This window comes from Chroicocephalus ridibundus, chromosome 8 (assembly GCF_963924245.1).
Source record: "Chroicocephalus ridibundus chromosome 8, bChrRid1.1, whole genome shotgun sequence".
NCBI lineage: Eukaryota > Metazoa > Chordata > Aves > Charadriiformes > Laridae > Chroicocephalus > Chroicocephalus ridibundus.
In genome coordinates this window covers 13,799,128-13,820,209 of record NC_086291.1, presented here as the reverse complement: position 1 = coordinate 13,820,209, position 21,082 = coordinate 13,799,128, and the positions used below count along the sequence as shown (strand labels likewise).

Genomic DNA, 21,082 nt, shown 5'->3' with positions numbered 1-21,082 from the left:
AGTAACGCGAAAAGCTCCATTCCTCTCTGATTCGGGCCCGCAGACAGAAGACTGCATGAGAACGGTGGCAGAGGTTCAAGAAAAAAATTTCCTTCCCTCTCTTGTGGGATTTCAGTTCTTTTGAGCCTGATCACAGAAGAGTTCCGAGTCAGCAAGACGCAGGGGAAACTGAGAACTGCTTGGGAAAGTGGAGAAGCTGCTGAGGTTTTTCTGCAGACTCTGGCGTCGCAGAGCGAGTCTGTATGGCTACACTTGCAATTTGGGCAATTCAGATTTTATTAAATCGGCTTGCTTTACAAAAGTATCTATCAGTTTAATCACCAGTCAGTAGCTACTTTTAAAAGTAATTGAAAATATTCTTGAATACTTAGTCTCCTGTTACAGGAAACTGTTTTAGGATTTCCAGCAATTTGGTAATCTCCTAATTGTTCTTAGTGGAAAGATTCTTGAATTTCAAAAGCAGCTAGCAGAAGACTTGAGTCTTTTGTGTTTCTTGGCTACACGAAGCTCTTACAGACGCATTATAACCATAGTGTATCAGGAAAAAAACCCCGAGAGATTACAAAGATAGTAAAAACATATACGGTAGCTCCTCTGCCTCTGTAGGAGTACCGAGGTAAATAATCTCCTTTTCGAGCAGGCTGCATGCGTTCAGCAGCAACTCTTGGTGATCACAGACACGCTACCGGAGAACGAGGCGGCTACCAAAAATAAGCGATTTGAGAGCCCGATTGGTTAATTCTTAGCCATAACGTGGAGGGCTGGAGCACCCCTCGGTGCCCGTTCCTGAGGCGCCGCCGGCGGCGCGGGAGCCGGGAGCGCGCGCTGGGAATGCTCCGGGACCGCTCTGGGTGCACACGCCGCCGTGGCGGCCGGCGCGGGGCCTGCCCGGGGCAGGAGCGGCCCTGGCTCGGCCCGGAGAGCGGCGGTTCTCCTCAGCCGCACGCCGCCCCCCTCCCGACCGCAGCCAACCTGCGAGTCACCCTCCGCTGGCCGCCTGCTGCCGGCGCGGCCCGGCGCCAGGGCGGCCCGCCGGAGGGGGCGTCAGGCGGGACGGCCGCGGTGGCAGCACCCACAGCCGCCGGCTGCCGCTTCGGGCCGCCCTCCTCCTCCTCCTCAGCCCTGGCCGGGGGCGCGGAGCTCCGTCCGTCAGGGCGCCCCGCCAGACACCCGCCCCGGAGCCACCCTCCCTCCCCTCGCGGGATGCCGCAGCGCGGCGCCGCTCGGCCCCCCACCCCCGCCCGGGGGCGGCGGGCCGCCCGTTGGCAGCGGGCAGGCCGGGCCGGCCGCCTCCTCCGCCCTCTGCCAGCAGGCGGAGCTGCAGGGAGCAGGTCCCCGCCGCAGCGGCTGGAGGGGGAGGGGAAGGAAGCGGAAGGAGCCGCCGCCGCGCTGAGGGGAGCAGGCGCTGTGCGGAGCCGCCGCCGCCTGGTGCGGGCAGGACGGAGGGAGCGAGCGGCGCCGGGGGCTGCGCGGGCCGGCCGCGCCGAGGAGCGGGCGCCAGGTGAGGGCTCGGGCGCGGGCCCGGCCCCGGGGGAAGGGGAGACCCGGATGGTGCCGAGTTCGGAACCCGCGAGGGGAGGGGGAAGGAGGAGGAGGAGGAGGAGGAGGGAACGCGAAGGGGGGAAGCCCCCACGTGACCAGCGCGTGCGGGGAGGAGGTGGTGGCTGTCGGCGCGCGCGCGCCCGGTTCGAATCAGCTGGCCCGCAGCGGCGCCTCGCGCGGCGGCCCCGCCCCCCGAACCTTACGTGTGCGCGTGCCCGACCCGACGCGGAGGGGGCTGGGGGGGACGGACACGTGCGCGGCGCCGCGGCCGCCATGTTGGGTCTGAGCGCAGGGCGGGCGGTGCGCGTGCGTGTGTGCGCGCGGGGCCGGACCGGGTCGCGAGGCGGCGGGGCGGGGGGGGGGGACGGGAGAAGGAAGGAAGTCTCGCGAGGTGTCGCGGTCCCCGCGGGAGCGGAGCCGGCTGCGGGATGGCGGCGCAGCGCTGGGCGTGCTGGGTAATGGTAACGGGGGCCCGGGGGGCGGGGACCCTGGGACCAGCCTCCTCCCCGCCATCGTGCCCCGGGCCACACGGGGAGCGGGGCGGGGTTGGGCGCCCCGGGGAAGCGTGACTGGCTCCGCTCCGCTCCCTCCTCCCGCGCCGGCCCTGCCCCGCCTCGCCTCACCTCAACTCACCTCGCCTCACGCAGTGCCCACCCCCCCCAGGCTCTCCAGAGGAGTGCAGGCTGCAGCGTCCTGCCCCGGGCCGCGTCCCACCGCTCACTCCCCGCTTCTCCCCCCGCACCGTCGCTGCCCTTCCCCCCGGGCCCCTCCGGCCGGGGGTGCTGGGCTTGCCGGCAGTGTCGCTGGCGCCGTCCCGGGCTGGGCCACGCCAGATGTGTCCCCTGATTGTCCCCCCCTGCCCTGCCGTGTCACCTGCTGGACAGGGCGCCCAACTTCACGGAGCGGACTTGGCGGTGCCTCTGGCTGCGCCAGTGCTGCTCTCGCAGGGTCCAGCCTGTCTTAGCAGCCAGAGGTCCTTTGGCCCTTCCTCCACCAACGCGCAGCCTTGGGGCCGTGCCCTTGCCCCCCACAAGCACTTTGTGCTTTTTTGCTGTCTCGGCACGCTTTTCACACCTGTCCCATGGTGCTCCTTCTGAACTCGCTCACGTTTCTGGTGCTGAACCCAAACTGCTCCTTCCCTGTAGGAATGGTGATGTTCAAGGATCCAGAGGTCCAAAAAGAGAGATATTCAACGTCACAAGTCTGATCTTTCTTGAGGCTATGATATATGTCCCATTACTTGCCAAACCTGTAAACTACATTGCTGTTTCTCTTGTATTTGGAAAAATAACTCCAGTAGTATCCAAGTATCCCAGCTCAGCAATATCCCCTTTGTCTCATAGTCCTGATCTCTCTTAAGGGAGAGCATATGGTTGGGTTTCTTCCTTATGGTGTCTTGTGTTCCGTCCCTGATTATCCAGGAATGGTGGCGGTTTTTGTAGTCTTGGCATATAACTCTTCACTTTGCTAATCTAGTTTTAGGCTGCCGCATAACTGATACTAAATTTTTGTAAAAGAGTATGTTCTTTAGGCTTTGAAGTTCCAAGTTTTATTTTTGACATATGCTTGCAGTTATGAAATGCATTGTAGTAGCTCATCAGTTGCTGAACATATATTTGCATGTTTTCCATTGATACTGTCATTATTACTGTACTGATAACCCAGCGATCATTTACCGAGGCTTTTCAAGTGAAGCTCTAAGTGTGCTCGGTATCTCATATTAAATACTAACTTGTGCAACCTTTTGAGAATATGATTTTTGGGTATATTTCTAATATGTTGTTAGATATGACGCCCTGCCTTGCATCCTAGCTGCTACAAGGACTGGTGATCCAGTAGCAATTGGTACATTTGGGGTTAGCAAAATTCGGTTGTTTTCATAAGCAAATATAACTTTTCAGAGAAGGAGTTGACAAGTTACTGTTGCAGTTTGTTTTCAAGTATCTTTTAATCTTACTGTACTGCCTTTCCAGTATTTGCTTAATCAGAAGTGGAAAAAAAGTTTATTTAAGGAAAGAAGATGGTGTGTGTTAAACAGTAGGGGAGAAAAATGCAGTCCTTTTAAAGTAAAGAGTATGTGGTAAAATGTTCAAAACCATAGCTATCAGGTGAAATTTTCATCCAATTGAAGTCACTCATGAAAATCCCATTGCCTTAGAAGGGGTTAGCAGTTAGTAATTTACTTTAACGTGTGACTTTTGGCAAGTCATTCAGAACGTGAACAACTTTGGTTGCAGGGTTTCTCCAGCACTGTCATGCTTATTTCATAAAAACATTCTATGTTTCGAATTTACAGTATGGCTTTTTGTGAAGGACTCTTGCACAGTAGAACCATGTGTGTCAGTAAGCAGCAGCAGTTATGACTTTAAATTAAAATATTTGTTGGTAATTTATGTGTCTAGTTATTTAGTCCACTATAGGTAATTGTTGCAAATCTCAGTTGTACCACTATTAACTGAAATGATTTTTTCTTTGCATTGCATACTCCAAGTCTATAATTACGAAGAGATAGGCTGTGTTAACTAGATCAGTTACTAAGCTATTTAGTCATGAAGTTCATATATTTTGTCTCATAATTTTTAACATTTCTGCAAAAAGAGAAATAACAAGTAGAATTTTTGAGCTCAGTGTTATTGCACTTCTAATGTGCAAAAATAACTAGGTCTCTATTTCTCAAAATTGGGAATGTATCCTAGTATGGGCTTCTGTTCTACAGTTGAATAGCATGTGACTGCTCTGATATTTATGTGTGTTTCTAACACACTTGTGTAGTGAGATTCCAGCCTGCTGTCCAGAGTCTCATACAGAATGAAGGCTTTACTTTCCTAATATTTTCGTGAGACTTAAGGGTTTTTTTTGGTGTCTGGTTCTTCCAGATCATTCTACGTACTTTGAGTAGGTTGACTTCTGGTCAGCAAGAGTCATCTGATTGTTACAAGGAGGAAGGACTTTTACTCCGCTCTTTTACCACCTTGTTGGATAAGGGAAATAAGAAATGTTTTCTTAATGTTTCTAAAAGTGCTCAGGAAGTTGATACAGAAGTCTTTGCAGTCTGTCTGTCCTACTTCCAATTGTGTGAGGCAGTTTTTGTTTTTTAAATTAGTCTTTCACATTTGAAAAGCTCTCTTTAAAGTCCTTAGGGTTTGCTTTGTTTTGGTTTTCCCAAAAATGGGGATGCATTAAGCGGGAACTGATGGTGCAGGTCTCTCTGGTCATAAAGAACCAGATTTGCAAGAGATAACTTACTTTACAAGTATTCAGCACTTGCTTATATACATAGATTTACATTGCACTTACAGTTCTAGGATTGCAGTAGCGTAAGACCCATTGTTCTTTTTATTTAGGTCAGTTTAAATGTACTTAAATTATTCCAGACAGGTATTTGTAGAACTTGTCCTTAAAAACCTTGAAAAAGAAAAATTCTGCTGACTCTTGTAGGTGGGAGCTAAGTTGCAGAAAGTGAGAACCTTTCTCACTTCTGTAGTGAGGAAGTTGGGTTTTTTTAGTTTCCAAATTAAGTGTTCTTTGCTGGAAATCAAGCTGCTGATTATAAGAACTTGCTTCTGGTAAACTTTAACACTTAAGGGTATATTGTTCTAGTTGTAAGAACATTGTAAATATGGTTTCTTCGAAAACTGCCTTGGTTGTAGTCATGAGAGTTTATTTTAGTTTTGTGAAGACCTTCTTTCTGTTTGAATAACTCATAAAGCACTTAAGAAATCCAGAGTTGAACATTAAATAGTGTGTTCTCTTTCTTATTGGACAAATAAGAAAGGACTTTTTTCAAACAAAAGGACTTCTAAAAAGAATCTCTGGTTAGGTGCAGCTTTGTAATCAAAATACTTGGTTTTGGTTTTGTAGCATTGATAATTTGTACAGTTTGTGTTCAAAATTTGTGTATTTGTTCCAAGTTTGCATTTAACTACTTTCCCTTATATTTTTATATTTATATAGTTTTTTATATTTTCGGACAAAAAGCTTAGTAGCTTAACTTACAAAAAGTGTTCTTTAGAGGTACTTTAATGTTTTAATGCTTGTAATGAATTCAGCTAAACATAGAAATGCAGAAAGATCAGCTAGTCCGGTCCTCTGCCCTTTGGAAGTGTACGGAGATCATTCCCTCTGATGATGAAGTTCCTCTTTGTGTTGCTTGTTTCAGCAGCTCATCACCCCATGGTTGAAGTTTTACTTGATACTCAATTGAAATAATTTTGCTTTGCGTTAAGCTGATTGCTTTGTGTCTCGCTTCAGAAAACAGTTGATTCTCCTTGTAGTGATGTTTTATGTATTAGATGGCCGTTAGCTGCTCTCCATTTTTTCTGGTCTACTGAATTTCATCATAGGGCATAGGAAAATGAATGTTGGCAAGATAGACAATTCGATTGTCCAAGATTTTAAAGATGTTTTTACTAGTTCAGATTTAAATACAGTATATAAACACAAATATTTGTTTTGATTAGTGCCAGACAAACTAGTGGTAAGAAGGGTAAAAACGTATCTTTTAGAGAATACGTCAGTAGTAGAGCAGTGGGATTTTGTCAGTGTTTTACAGCTTTGTCATGAGAAATATCTGATTCATGTCCTTAAAATGTAGTGTTTTGAACTTTGCTTGAAACACTTATTTTAGTTAGAAAATTTGAAAGTCAAAAAGGAAATGAGCTTTCTTGAGAGTTTGCCTGTTGGTACATAAATGGTAACATCCTGCTTTTTGTTGTTGATTTTGTTTTATTGGTGCATATATATGTACATAAGATCTGAATTTTTCAGAGCTAGTTTTTTTTTTTTGTGAATTGAAGTGTCTCTGTAGTATCTCTAGTATAGGAAAGGAAAACAGGGATATAGCTCAAATTCAAAATTGGAGGAGCTATGCAACTGGGTTACTGTGCCACATACAAATACATCAGTGGGGGAGGAGCATGGTAGAGACTCCTCTGTATATTTGTGTTTGAAAGATACTCTGCTTGTACTGTAGTGTTGAAGTTAGGGATTTTATCTCCATAGCTAAAGAATCTTAGAGGCACCAAAAATAGATACTGTCAGAGATGATTTGCCATGCTGGATAGCTACTTATTAATTAAATGCTCTAAGGACATTTCAGATTGAAGGCATGCATCGAATGGAGTTGTGCAGGTGTATTTTCTGAATTTAATCCTGTTTAGTCTTTCAATTTGTGACCTGGATGATAGAACAAAGCAGATTTACTAACTGCCTGGACAGTGCAAATCTTGGAGGTAATACAAGCATTAGAGTGTGAAATGGTCTTGACAAATTGGATGAATGATCTGAACTATATGGGATGCAGTTCAGTAAAGAGAAATACAAAGTAATATGTTTGGGTGGCAGCAATAAACTTAAATATGAGAAACAACTGACTGGGCGACAGTTCTGCAAATAAGCAGCTGTATCACAAAATGAACAGAAAGGAATCATGACAGTTATAAAAAACCAAGAGTCATACTGGGATATATGAGCAGGATTGAGTAGACACGAAATTTTTTCTGTAGTACTCAGGGTAAGGTGTCAGATGATGTACTGTCTCCATTTTTTGTTACTCCAAACAGATTTGGACCAATTGAAGAATATCTAGAGAAGAGTTGCAATAATGACCTTTGAGGAAGGACTGAAAGAATTGCATTAGTTTAGTCTATAGCAGAGATGGGGAGACATAGTACTAGGCTTCAAATATGATAAAGATTGCTACAGAGAAGAATGTAATAAACTGTCCTCTCTAGGTAGGATAAGAAATAATGGTCCTAAAGAGCACAAAAGGAGATTTCAGTGTTAGGAAAAGCTTTTCAGCTCTATGGATAGATAATGACGGGGTTAAATATCTGAGGGAGGTAATGGAATATCTATTGCTGAAAGTGCTCTAGAAAAGGTTAAATAACCTCCTTTCAGAGGTGATTTAGGTATAGTTGGTCTGTCCTTGGCACAGGAGGTAGGATGACTTGTCAGCATTAGCTCTCCACATTTTTGTGATTTTTGTAACTTTGCTGACCATGATTTAAAAAAAACAAAACAAAACTTCATGGTGGAGCAAAAAAAAAAAAGTAAGTGATGTGACAGTTTGCAAGATTTAGTTTAAAAAAAAATAAATCATCAAACATATTCATTAAGGTTTTTTTAATGAAGCATTTATGAAAGCCTTCTGTAATGTAATATTGAAAATAATAGAGACTTCCTTGTAGATTTAATATCTTTGACTTACCTTTATGTTTTTTTTATGATCCACTGGAAATAAACTGAGCTAGAGTAAAAGTTTTTCAGAAGACTTCATTGAAGAGAAGCAAAGTTCAAAAAATTAAGTCTACGGAGCCAGGGAATCAGGTGCATTCCAGGCTCTGAAATAAAGCAAATCATGAAACTTCACCTTCTTTCTGTAAAATAGAGATAATGGTTATTATTGGAGAGATGTATTTTGAGGGGTGATCATCACTTTTAAAGTATCTTCAGGTTCCTGAAGAGTTTGTTGTATAAATGTGATGTTATTTAAAATTGGTTTGTGTTTCGTGAATTAGAAATGGATTTCAGTCTTTCATGTCCACTGCTGTGTTAATAGTCACAATATGGAAAAGCCTGAAGAGAAATGTATGCCTTCTACTATATATACTAGTTTTAAACAAAATTTCTCCTTTGAGATTCATTTATGTGATTTAAAAATATTTGATTAAATTGGAAGAACTAACCTTGGCACAAATGAGTTGTTAAAGCTTTTTATGCTTAGAAGTACTGGGCAATTTGATAAAACTGTGTTTTGAACCAGATTCAGTTTAATGAATTATTCTGCACTTTTTCTATTCAAAATCAACTGCCCTGCATTCCATGTGACCTTGTTCAGGCTTTTCTGATTTTTGAAATTTGACACAGCTGCCTTGGGCTTAATGACGAGTGAAGGATAGGCTCCATGTCACTTATGTATGTGCTCTGTAATTAAGAAAAGGGTTAAAGTGAAACAAATTCTATCACATTCTTGACATTTTAAAAGAGTGTAGAGGATTTAGATTAAAATAATGCTTTTGGTCTATTACTGCTTAATTGTAATTAGGCTTTTAGGGTGTTTTGCCATCTGACCAATGATACGGATTAAACTTTAACTTCACAGAGTATCGTCACTGCCTTTGTTGTAGTTGTCGAGAAAATGGTCCTATCCATTGAGACCATCCATAAAGTGTTGGTAACTGACATGGTACTGTTTTTAGATCCTGATGCAATGTTTGCTTGCATATAGTTGCAATTGCAGCAGGATGCGGTGAAAGTTAGTTCTAAAGGTTTCTTATACTTTATTTCGGTTAAATAAATGTGATCTCAAAGCTGTTAATGAGCATCCTGTTTCTAAAAATCAATAAAGGAAGAAAGCAAACACTGTTTTTAGAATAAAGTCAGAAAAGAAATTTGTTCCTTTCCTCAAGCATTTTAAGTCTTTCAGGGATTTTCCTTATGTATATCACTGCAGAACAGAGGCTTTTTTGTAGAGTATTATAAAGAGGTCACAGTACCTCATGCAGTAAGGGCACAAAGGCTTAAGTCTTAGGCAGAGACAGATGCACCTATTCCCTAAGCTCCACCTGAAGGGCTGTAACTGAGGAGAAATTGTCAGACAGAATTCTCTGAAAAAGGCTGTTTTGACCTGGAGTTTCAAGAAGAATTTCGTGCAGAATGGGCTGGGGGACTATATAGGCAATGACTGACTAAATGACTTGGAGTGGGAATCTATTAACATTACAACAGATGCTGGGGTTTGTTTACTTGTTTTTTTCTGTTTCCAAGTGTGTAAAATTTATTTGTCAACTTTAAAAATTGTATTTTATTAATAATTCTAAAGTTAGAATATATTGGTACATGCTTTTTCTTCCACCCACTACCTTCCTTTCATTTACTTTCATGCACTTTCTCTGTACATGTCTGAAAGTCAAGAGTATAACTAGCAGTGAGTTTTACTGGTTAGGTATACGTGATTATATTGCATTTGTTAGTAACTACTCTGACTAGATTGTCACTTGAAAAGATTTGATAATGTTTCTGTGGTTTGCTATCCTGCCAGCACTGTTCTTTGGGTATTTCCTCAAAAGCTAGGCTTCAGGAAAAAGGAAGCTAACCAGAAGTTTCTCATTTATTTTCAATCCTCAGTCTGCAACTTTTGTGTTTTTTGTTTGTTTGTTTGTTTTTCCCTGGAAAAATAGGCAAAATAGAAAGTCACTGCAGTTTATGATTTATTTCTTTTTAAACTGGTTTTCTATTTTTAGCAGAATCATGGTGTTTATTTTGTCAATTTTCTGGAATTTCTGCTATATCCAGTACATTGCAAAAAATGCAGAGAGGCTGAAAAAATCATTATTCATGGTATCATTGTGGAGGCTGCAGTAATGCAATTACTTTTCATATATGCTTACATAGCTTTAAATCCATATGTGAGGAGGTGGTTTCTAACAGAACAAAATGTAGTTATCTCATTTCTCTTCTGTGAGGTCAGCTGAGAATTTCTCTGGATCATGTAATTGGGAATCCACTGATCTTTAAGAGGATTCCTAAGATACTTCAGATGGAAGAGGTTCTTCACATAGCTGCCACCTCACAGCCAGTGCTGCACAGGACAATGAGAAATATTTGCTCTTCTTATGATGTCCTAGTGCAAGTAAAGCTTCCCCCCCTCTTCTCACCCCTCGACCCCAAGGTGAAGTCTCTCTCTTTCATATTTCTTTTCCTACTTTACACTTCATTTCAAGACTTTTTAGATGCTAAGTCTTATCTCACTGAGGTTCTTGACATGTTGTTTGAAGGTCTTAGTGGTTGAACCAAAGAGAATTCTGCGAATTCTCTATATTTTATTCTCAAAAATGGTTTGCTTTATGGAGTACAGTTTGCTGTCGGGACCATTCAAATTATACAGGTGTCTAAGTGCTAAGGAACAAATTTCTTGCTGTTAAGATCTAGACAGTCTTTTTCTGTGGTTTTCTGACTGCCCCTCAAAAACCCCCCACAACAGTATAGGTAATTCATTTCTTGTTAGTATTTGTGAATTTCAATTATGTCGCTCATGATCTGAAAATATCCCTGGGTAATTACAGCCCAGAAACGGTTTTATTGAAACATCCTATATTGCATGAAGGGTTATTTTTTTCTCCTACTGAAACTCTGAATGTAGAGAGGGAATTTTTTGCAGGGATATAGAGGTAAAGGCAGGCGAGTTAATGTCATTTCATCCAGTGTGACTCATGTCTCATTGATTTTCCACTTGAGAGGTAACTCTGGTGATCAGAGTTCTGCTTTGTGTTCTGCTTTTAGGGTATAGCTCATAAATGAATTTAGTTGCAGTTACATCAACGGCCCTTTTAAAAAACTCTTGCTAGATTGGTGTACGTCTGTATTTACTTGGCAAAAAAAATTCTCCCGAAGAAACCATCCCAAAAGGTCAGGAGATTCTCCATGAGAAACAGGAGAGCTCTGGAGAGGCTTACTGTGTAATATTCTTGGTACCATTTTCAGTTTTGATTCAAGTGTCACTATAGCTTTGTTATATGACTTGTACCAAATAATCATGTGGACATTTCTTCTCATCCTATCTGTTCTGTCAGTAAGCCTGATTTGCAGAAGTGGCATGAGCTAGAATTTAAGTTCTGTTTGCTTATCCTCCCTTAAATGTGCCCTTTACTACAATGGGCTATAGTTACAGCTTCCCTTTCCCTCCAGCTAACCTCAGCAAGAGAAATGTTAGCTCTTGCTACTGCTTTGAAACAAAAGTTTGCTTTTCTTATACTTAGAAATTAACTTCTGTCGAAGTCTGGACAACTGTTTCTTTTTGACCTTCACTGACTGTATTTTCCATAATGAGAAGATGTCAAAAAGAGCCCAAGGGTTTGAATCAGTAACAAATCAGAATATAGAAGGTCTGGTTTTTGTTCCTCTGATGCCTTTTTTGTGCCTCAGGTTCTGTCAGTGAAGACTTGCATCAACTGGACTTCAGTTAAATTTTCAATACAATTTTAACAGTTTTATATTTGAGTGAACAGTAAAACAGAATGAAAATAAAGTAAAACAGATGATGGTATGACCTCTGCTTTGCAGAAGCAAACATGAAGAACACGTCCCTGAAGAAGTTCGTAATTCCAGTATAATACAAGTTATGGCTGGGCAATACAGATAGATGGAAACAGTAAGATGGTTGAATTATTTCCTGTGCATCAGTTAATAAATATTTTTATCCTCATCGTGGAAGATTAGAGTTCCAAGTTAAAAGAAGTAACTTACAAAGCATAAGGGAGAGCCTGAGAGTAAGGCTTCGCATTACGGCTAACCTGATCCAATGGCTATCTGTCACCGAAGTACATAGTTGTAACCCCTGCTTTCCACTGGCACCTGTGCTCATTTGACCACTACAGTAAGCCTGTTTAGGGAGCTAAACCAGCAGAAAAATAATGGCTCTTTTGTAGGGGTTTGTATGTTATAAATCAGCTCATTGTGAGATCGGATTGAATAGTAAAGGAAAGACATGGGAAAAATCAGTCTGATGCCACGCGCCTGAGGGTTACAGGGGAGTGGGATTGCTCCTTTTTGTAGATTAAATCACTTAACAGTAAAATGAAACCTCACCTGGGAAGTCCTGTTGGAAAATTGAAGAGAGGATGATTGAAGGCTCACCAGAGTGGGAATCAACCCCATTGCCAAGGAGTGAGATGATAGATGGGTGTGGCTTTGTTTGCTGTGTTAGAAAGATGTAGGGAAGTGGTGCCTTGGACAAAGCAATAGACTAAGGAAATGCTCTTTGGAGAAGTATCTAAATGGCGATGAGTGGAGCTGGAGTAGAGAAAAGAGCATTGCAGTCAGTAGGATGCAAAATTATGAGACCCTCATGAGATTTACCCGCTTGGGTAACAGTGGAAACCTTTCTAAATCAAGCCAAGTGCTGAAAGAGAGTTCAATTACTAAAAAAAATGTTTGTCGTTGGATCTTCATAACCTTCATTGTCAATGAATGTGTAACCTTTAACATAGGCTTCTGGAATGGTACAACATGCTTTTAATTATGATTCTGCTAACTCAGACATGGATTTATAGTTTTATTTCCTTAGTGGCTGTTTAAATACATGGACATTGTACAGCTGCTCTTCTTCATCACTAGGAGTGAATAAAAAAACCTGCTTTTAATGTTTTCCTCAGCTGAGCAAGGATAACCCAAACTGTAGGCACATAGAACTCCAGAAAGGAAGTAGTGCCCACCTTAGCTGGCACATGATTTAAGATGGGGATTGTCAGTCAAAATAAGCAGGTGTTTTAAATGTTAAAATATGGTCAGAGTTGTTAATTTTGATCAAATACTTATAGAGTAATGATATTTTAATAAAACTATTTTAGCGATTGCAGAAAAAAACATCCCTCTACTCTGATAATAGTCTAGAGGTGATATAAATCTGATGTCTCTTGATTTCACCACTGTCTTGTGTTAGAGTTGTAGAAGGATCTCACAAAACTGAACGAATGAGTGATAAAATAGAAGCAGGAACTCATTTTCAGAAATGTGAAGTAATGCATGAGAATAAAATAACTTTATGCAAAAAAAACCAACCCTGACTTTAAATCAGCTATTACTGCTCAGGAAAGTGTTCTGATAGATGTTTCTGTAAAAACATGAACTCGTTTTTCACTAGCTGTCAAAAAAGGTAAATAGTGTTGAGTATTCTTAGAAAGGGGTCATAACATAAAACATTACTATTCTATGGTAAAAATCCATGACATACATAGGTCATGCTTTGAATTTGATTATCGCACACTGATCTCTCTGCTAGACTTAGTACAGAAAAAGGCAACAAGAATAATCAAAGGTTTGGGATAGCTTCTCTATGTGGAACACCGAGGAGATAAGGGAAATAAAATATCCATTAATTCCGGGAGTGTACAGCAAAGGTATGTCCTCAGGTCTGCCATGCCATACATGGTTAGGTTACTGTATTTTGAGTACTTCCTGTGTTTGTAGATACAGTGAAACTAATTTTTAAAGGTATGGGGGTTTAATGTTTTTTTTTTTTCTTTTTTTCTTGATAGAAAGGAATGTGCTTAATTGCTTATTGCTCTAGGAGAGATAATACATCATTGAGTTATGAGGGCTTTGTGTATTCAACATATAGCAAAGGCTGCTTAGGTTCTGTATTCTTACTGTATTTTTTTTTTCTTTTATGGCTATAGCATTATGCCATGGGTAATACAGTTGTTCATAGCTGAATAATTTCATATTTTTATACAGAAATCTTAGATGTTTTCTAAGAGAACTGACAAAGTTATTTTTTGATAATATTTTAGAAAAGGTTAAGCAGTTTTATGGATGGCATGTAAATTACATTTGTCAAGTTAATCCTTACTTAATACTTGATGTCAGCTCTTCAGTGGTATTAAGGAATAAGCATAGCACTTGGTTTTACACAGCACTGTTAAATTCCTCAGAATAGTTTGAAAAAACTGTGCCTTAAAAAGGTTTGGTAGGGCTTTTTAGGACATCGTTGGCAAACTCTACGTGATTTATTATTTTAAAAAGCCATGTAGAATTTTCTGCTTGATGTCTGTATAAATGTAAATGTGCATATGACTGTCAAAGCAAATGAATGTGATTTCCAAGTTTGTAACTGCTTTTATTGATTATTTTCAAATTCAAGAGAAACATAAATTCCAGACTGTATCTGTGGCAAACTCAGAAGCTACTGGTCAAATTTGGTTTGGTCTTGTACAAAATGAGGATCTGGAGTAATTGGATCTCTATAACTGAATGTTTCGGAGGGATAAAAATCAGGAAAAAAAGTCCATTTTACATTATATTTGTGTAAGTCAGTATGTAAGTCCATAGTAAATAACTTGGTTGTTTAGTTTAAGCTTTATCTAATTTCTTCAAATCAGAAGTTTCTAAATGTGTTGTCAGTTGATACAGTGTGTGGGCAGTCTGGTGTGCACTTCAGAGCAAAGCCCATGCCTGTGGAGAGTGAGAACTTAACTGCAAGCACAAATTTTGTACTGCTGAGATGGTTTAGCCATTTAGGAAGCTGTCTGAACTCTGGCAATCTGCTGATGTTTGCTTAGGATAGGTATGGAAATTATATAATTCACACTCTCTGCCCCAGCTTCTGGCAGCTCCTTCCTGTTGCCTGAATCGATGGTACAATATGCTGAAGGTAGACAGTAGCTCTCTTTTCCTTTGTTCTTGTGCTTTGAGAAATTCTCTAGTGGCTGATCCTGGAACTTGAATAGCCTTTTCATGTTTCTTCAGTCCTTACCTGCTGTTACAGGGTAATTGCAAGGAATGATAGGATGAGCATCACCTCTTTGGTTTTGGAAATAGTTACTACTAAGAATTTTAGATACCACAGACAGACATTTTTATATAAAAGGTTAAATGATCTAATTGTTATTTTATTAAAATGTGGTCATAGTTTGCACTGTATTATTGAATTAATAACTGGTAAAGTACAAAATCAGTGAAATATTACTGTAGTCGTGAGGCCTATCGTCTTGAGACAAAGGGTGCAATTTAAAACTGTCAAAAATTACTTCAGTTTCAGAAAATTAAAATAAGAAAAGGCAAGATGCTTTTTAAAACCTTGAAGTCTAATGTGTCCTATTAGGGTAAATAAAACTGCAAACATATACCTAGGTTACTAGTACTGAGTGTATCCATTTGAAACATTTGAAGTTATAGTTGAAAAGGCATACTTTGTTTATGTAGTAGGTTTCCATCATTGATAATACCATGGATTTTTTTTTCTTTATTCCTGGAAAAATGTGTGTAGGCAAAGTCATAAAAAGTGAAGCAGAAGGGGGAGCTCTAAGTAAAACACAAAAATTTTATTCTGACAATAAATACATACAATTGAAAGTAGTAAGGATAAAGAGTTAAGACTGAAGTTGCTGTAAAAGTTGCGTTGGTTACCTAACCTTGAAGCCTTTCCATTTTGCCAGGGTGTGGGTCTTTATACCCATTTGTAAAATTGAAAACTTGGAATTCTCTTTTATAAACACATCAGTGGGATAGCCTGAGTGCTAAAAATGTATGGGAGCTCATGAGAAGACAGGGCAAGTTCATGGAAGAGAAATCCACTGAAGTTTAGTAAATAGATAGAAATCACATATGACTTAAGAGGACCCTGAGCTAAAAATAGTTGGAAGCTGGGAAGGTGTTGGGTACAGCAGCTCTTCCCTAGCCAACTGCTTATGGCTGCTGTTCGAGGCAAAGTGCTGACTGGATGGACCTTTGGTCTGACTCAGTGTGAGGAAAGATGTTTGAAGTTAATAAAGTTTAAAATAGTTGATTTGCTTTTAAAGTTAATGAGGAAGAAGTTTTGAAAATGGATGGTCAATTAACATACAAAGTGTATTGAATGTATGTTGTGCGTAGGTGTCAGGTGTGTTCATGTGCTTAGGCAGTAATAGGTAAGTCTCTATTGCTCTGTAAATGTACAACATCTCAATATCTGGAGCATGCAATATGTTTAGAAAGTGCTTAGGACATGTTTATAAATATTGCAAAACAAAGCAACCCTGAAGAACAGTAATAATCAAAGCAGAATACCTGGGTATTCCTTATATCACAAAGTTGAGTAAAGGAAGGAAAAAGAAGAGCATACAGAGGGTAAAATGCAGTTGTATTTCTGCAGTGTGTTGAACAGGTTAATGGTGGGTTTAGAGTAACAGTGTGAAATCTCAGAAATGCTTAGAAATGCATTTTAAACCTATAAACCATGTATATTCAACAAGTTAATAAGATACCTGGAGAAAAAACAGCTGATGTGTAGTTGTACTGTGTGAAAAGTTTTACTCTTCTGGCTCAATATTTCAAGATAATCAATTTGTGACTTTTAAATATTAAAAAAGCGTGAATCAGACAGGTCTAAGTTTTTACTGTGCCAAAGGCTGTAGAAACTGCAAAACTGATGAGCAAGCCTGTGTCTAGATGAAAAATGTAAGTGGAGCAAGCCTAAAGATTATTTATCAGTGGTCACAAGAAAAGCAAAGACCTGTAGTTATGGCCAAAAAAACCCCACTCGTCTGGATTTTTTACAGTGTGATAATGGCATTTTATGCAAAAATGTTCAAACAAAAAAAATGTGTATAGTGAGAAAGTAAGCAGTAACTGAAAGGCTGAGATTTTAAATGTAAATGCAGACGAAACAGAACTTTCTTTGTATTTCCAGTTGGTACTGTAAGCATAGGCAAGGCAGAACACAGAAAACCCAGGAAATTAAATGCAGCGTGTTGTTTATCAGTGAGCATTCTGGCCTACAAAGACTTTCTGAGCAGAGCAAGAGAAGAAAGCAAAATAGCAATTAAGAAAAACAAAATTAGCCACGATGCAATCATAGTCCTATTTGAATAATTTATATGAAAATAAAAAAGGAAAATAGACTACCATTGTACTGTTAAATCAAGGAAATTTTGTCGAGCTGTCCTATCTGGAAGTAGTTGGATGTAGACAGAAGCAGCTAGACAAAGTAACGTACTAGTTGAACTGGGACCACTCTTAAAATAAAGTTTGTGGGTTTTAAGTCAAGGCCTCTATTACCAATAGGTGTGCTGTAATTAAAAGGAAAAGGTATCCAATAATGTTCATATTGAAAGTTTTGTTTTGTGAGCCTGGAGACAGGACAGCAATCAAACAGCAGGTGGCTGGTCGCTGTTACTTTAAGAGCTTTTAAAAAAATGCAGTGGCTAATGCACTTAAAACACCTTCAGTTGAAACTTCAGGAATCCAAGTAGACTGAAATATGCATAAGGGTCTTGTATTCAGAACACTGAACAAAGAACGAGAATATCAAACTATAGAGGGGCATGAAACCTCTCTGCTTAACAAGCTCGGTGTCAGTTGCAATGCAGAATTTCGAAAGAATCTAAGAATAAATTGTAAGACATTGTTTGTAAGTGCTGATATCTGCTATTCTGTCAGGATGCCCAAGCACTGGGAGAAAATTTCTGTCTGCCTTCAAGTACTCCTGGGGAGATAGGCTGATTCTCGGTGTAGATGATGCTGACATCCAGCTCGCAGAACAGGAATGTGCTCAAAACTGCTCTGAAAGACTGTCTGCAAAGACAAGGCTGTCCTGTGTGGCTGAATGTAGCTACCAGCTGTACTGTGCATTGGACCAGACATCAGAAAGAGACAATGAAAATAAACAATATCCTATATGGAAGGCTGGAACAAAAAGTAGGGATAGGTCTTTTTGCCACAAATCACTATTTTGAGAACTGCGACGTTAAGGTTCTAGCATAGGGGTATATCAGTGAAACATTTCAACAACTGAAGTATCTCAGACTGTTTCTGCAGAAAATAGATATTTCTATGCTTGCTGTGCAGCAGTGACAGTTGCGCTATGCAATTTTATTAATATATCAAAGTCAGTCATAACACAGCCACATGAACGTTTAAAAGAGCTAGGGCTCTTAAAAATAACTGCCAACCAAAAAGCAACATAAGGCAAGTCATTTATGGTTGGACTCGATCTTAAAGTCTTTTCCAAGCTGAATGATTCTGTGGTAGCAGGCTAGTACAGTATTTAAATTCAAGGTAAAATCATAGTTTGTCCTATAAGCTAGTCTGGTACTTTCCAGAGCCCCTGGCATGTGAGAACGCATCTGTTTGGTTCCATGGTGAGTGGTGCTACAATCGTACCTGCAATATCAGCTCATGTGGCAAGGGGGGCCTGTAATTCTGGGAGCATGAAAATGCATTTGGTCAGAAGATGCAGCAGGGCCACAGCATAGCTGTGACAGGCTCTGTTTCTTTTATTCATAGATGCCAGGATAGTTCTGGATTCTGCCCCTCTCCCAGTCTCTCCAGAATCTGTTTTAACCATTTGGAGACGTGATTTAGATCAACTCTTTAGCTTAGGCAAGAAGGTGTCCCTCTCTTTGTGTAGTAGTCTACAAAAATGGACAGACTGTTTTTTCTTGGGGCTTTTAAGAAAGTAAAGGAGCACTGTTCATCAATTCCTTTTTGTCTGTAAGCAGGGTTATTAAGTACTTGGTGACCCCTTACAATTGCAGCCTACCTGTAGGAAAAAGGGAATGTCTTTTTATGCTTGATATTTTCTTCATATTGCAATAATAACTTTGTTAGGAAATAAATCATATTTTTCCTATTTATTGGTATAAAACTATATTCTAGCTGTGCTTGAGAGATTAAATACTCTTGGAGTCTATTGTGCTAGAATAACATTTTGATAAATGGTTACTGTAACCAAGTTAGGGTAATTAATTTTATAACGAGCTTTTCAAGAACCTGTGTAATTTAATGTATCTCAAAGATGTTAGTCACATGTTTTAGTAATCCTGCACAGGAGATGTTCTTTGGATAACAGCAAAGCTATTTAGCAGCTGAATGGTTTCACGTGAAAAGCATATTATAATTTAGAGTGGGACTTTCACTTAGGATGATGTAGTGGAGTGGGTAGGTGGGGTCAGAAGGATAGAGTGACGGCCAATAAGTGAGGTTAAGTGTGATTTTTTTGAAGCGGGACATGAAAGTTATTTCTGTAATCTGTTTTTAGTTCTCTTGTTAAGTTAGTTGTATCAGACAACAGTTACTTTATTGACTGATTAGTAGGTTCACTAAGGGTGTTTAGTTAAGGCTTTACTGTCTTTAGTTAAGGTTTATTGTCATTATTCATGCTAAATGCAATTTGTATTAAATGATGTCACAGTAACTGGTCCTTTCTGGCTTTTTTCTAATACGTTAAGATGAAGCAGTACTAGGTGGTGTGTTGAAGTGTGGAATGTGGTTTCTTGTTCCTAAGGCTTTGGTACCACCTTACAAAGTTCACATGTTCACCTTTGGTTCCGGCCACGTGATCCTTGTGCTGCAGCACATTGTCCTTTAGTATGACCCACAGAAAAAAGAGACTCATCTGGACCCATTTGAAAAGAAAAAAAGAAAAGGTGATATTTTCATCTCAGACCTATTTGTAGATTCATTTCATAGTATAGTTCCACAAATATTTGTGTTGACAGAGTTGTCACAAGTATTTGTGACATAATTTGGATGGGTGCTGCAGTGATGTGTATAGATTAGTTGTGACTAGGTAAGATCCCAGATACTGCCTGCCTGCTTCTTCCAGTTATTCCCAGTTCCAGTTTCCCACTTTCACGGTTTCCTTCTGTCTTCTAGCAGTTCTTCAAGATTTCCAGTCTGTCTCTTTCCCCGGTCAGCGTCCGCTGACATTGCTAATGCAGCTGCTCTCCTTACATATCCATTTGTGTTTAGCGTTTCCCTTACCCTGCCTTCATCTCAACTCCACCAGGGTTTTTGTTCTCAGGCAAATGCTTCTCTACACCAAATTCCAATTTCTTACTCCGAAACATGGAGGTAGAAAAACTTACTGAAGAAAAAGTCATATGTGTCTTAAGCACTAAGAGGGTTTAAAAAAAATATTCCATATTTGTGCACAGAAATAATTATTTTGACTGAGATTTGAAGGGAGAGGCAGCAGGGTGGGAATATCAGTCTGAGGCAGATGCTTCAATGTATGATTTCAGCGCAAACTCTAATTTGGCCAAGAAACTGAAAGCAGTTTAGGGTTTATCTGTAAGAAGAAATTTGATAGAGTGGTTACTTTTCTAGAATTCTGCTGTACGGTTACACTTGTATGATTGCTATTTAGTTTTATATGAAGTTACTTTGCAACCTTAACTTGGAATGTTTGACTGGAAAAGGGATGTGATGCCTCTATTGTACCCATCCTCCCAATATATTTCCTCATGTAGCTATCCCAGGGCAGTGAGAAATATCAGTGCAGTCAGCCGTTTTGATAACCCACTGCTGAGTGGAAGGGATAGAGAGGAACAGATGTGCATTGCTAGTCACTATCATGTAACTTGCTGGTTTGACCTTTTTCTTTATTTTGTGGTTTTAGAGAAAGAGGGGTCAATGTAAGACAGAGGTGGACAGGAGGAGGTTAAACTTCTGTTTTTTTTCACACATCCTATTATTGAAGTACCAGGTTCAGTTTACTTGCTTGCTCTTCCATTACTTTTTTTTTTTTCCCCCAGAAAAAAATAGAAACAATTTTTCCATAAGAAGAATCTTTCTAAAGAATTCCGCCCCCCCCCCCCACGTAACAACAGGTTTGTCTGGCCTGGTGAACCCATCTAATTTAAGGAAGAAAATGAGTGTATTGAACTATCCATTGGAGTTCTTCGCCAGTTTTAGGTTTTTTTGTGAAGTGCATCCCAGCTAGTTTGGAGTGGTACAACTTTTAAAAACAGCTGATCCATTTTTTTCCCTACTATTCTAAATTTTTCCTTTTTTCTTTATTTTCTTAATTTCATCTTGCTATCCATATATATAAGATAAAGTAAATATAAGTAGTGCCATTCTGACAAACTGTATTTCGACTATAGGTAATATAATCTTACTGTGTCAGAGATGGCTGAAATCTCAGAGTAATTCCAGAACATGGAGCTTTGTAACATTTATTTATTTTTACTTTTATTGCGTTTAAACTTTCATTATAGCTTTAAGCTGCTTATTGTTAGATATTATTTCAAGTAAGATCTTTTTAACATCTTTTTGGAGG

At 40.1% G+C, this 21,082-nt stretch overlaps 1 protein-coding gene across 2 annotated transcripts in view; it reads left to right on the top strand.

The window, feature by feature from the left end:
- Positions 1-1,345: 1,345 nt before the first annotated feature.
- The window catches only part of ZZZ3 (zinc finger ZZ-type containing 3), a 62,619-nt gene continuing 42,882 nt past the window's right edge, over positions 1,346-21,082 (top strand). For both annotated transcript variants that reach the window (XM_063342931.1, XM_063342930.1), the window contains exon 1: positions 1,346-1,501. The gene's annotated coding sequence lies outside the window, so the exon portion shown is untranslated. The remainder of the gene's footprint in view (positions 1,502-21,082) is intronic.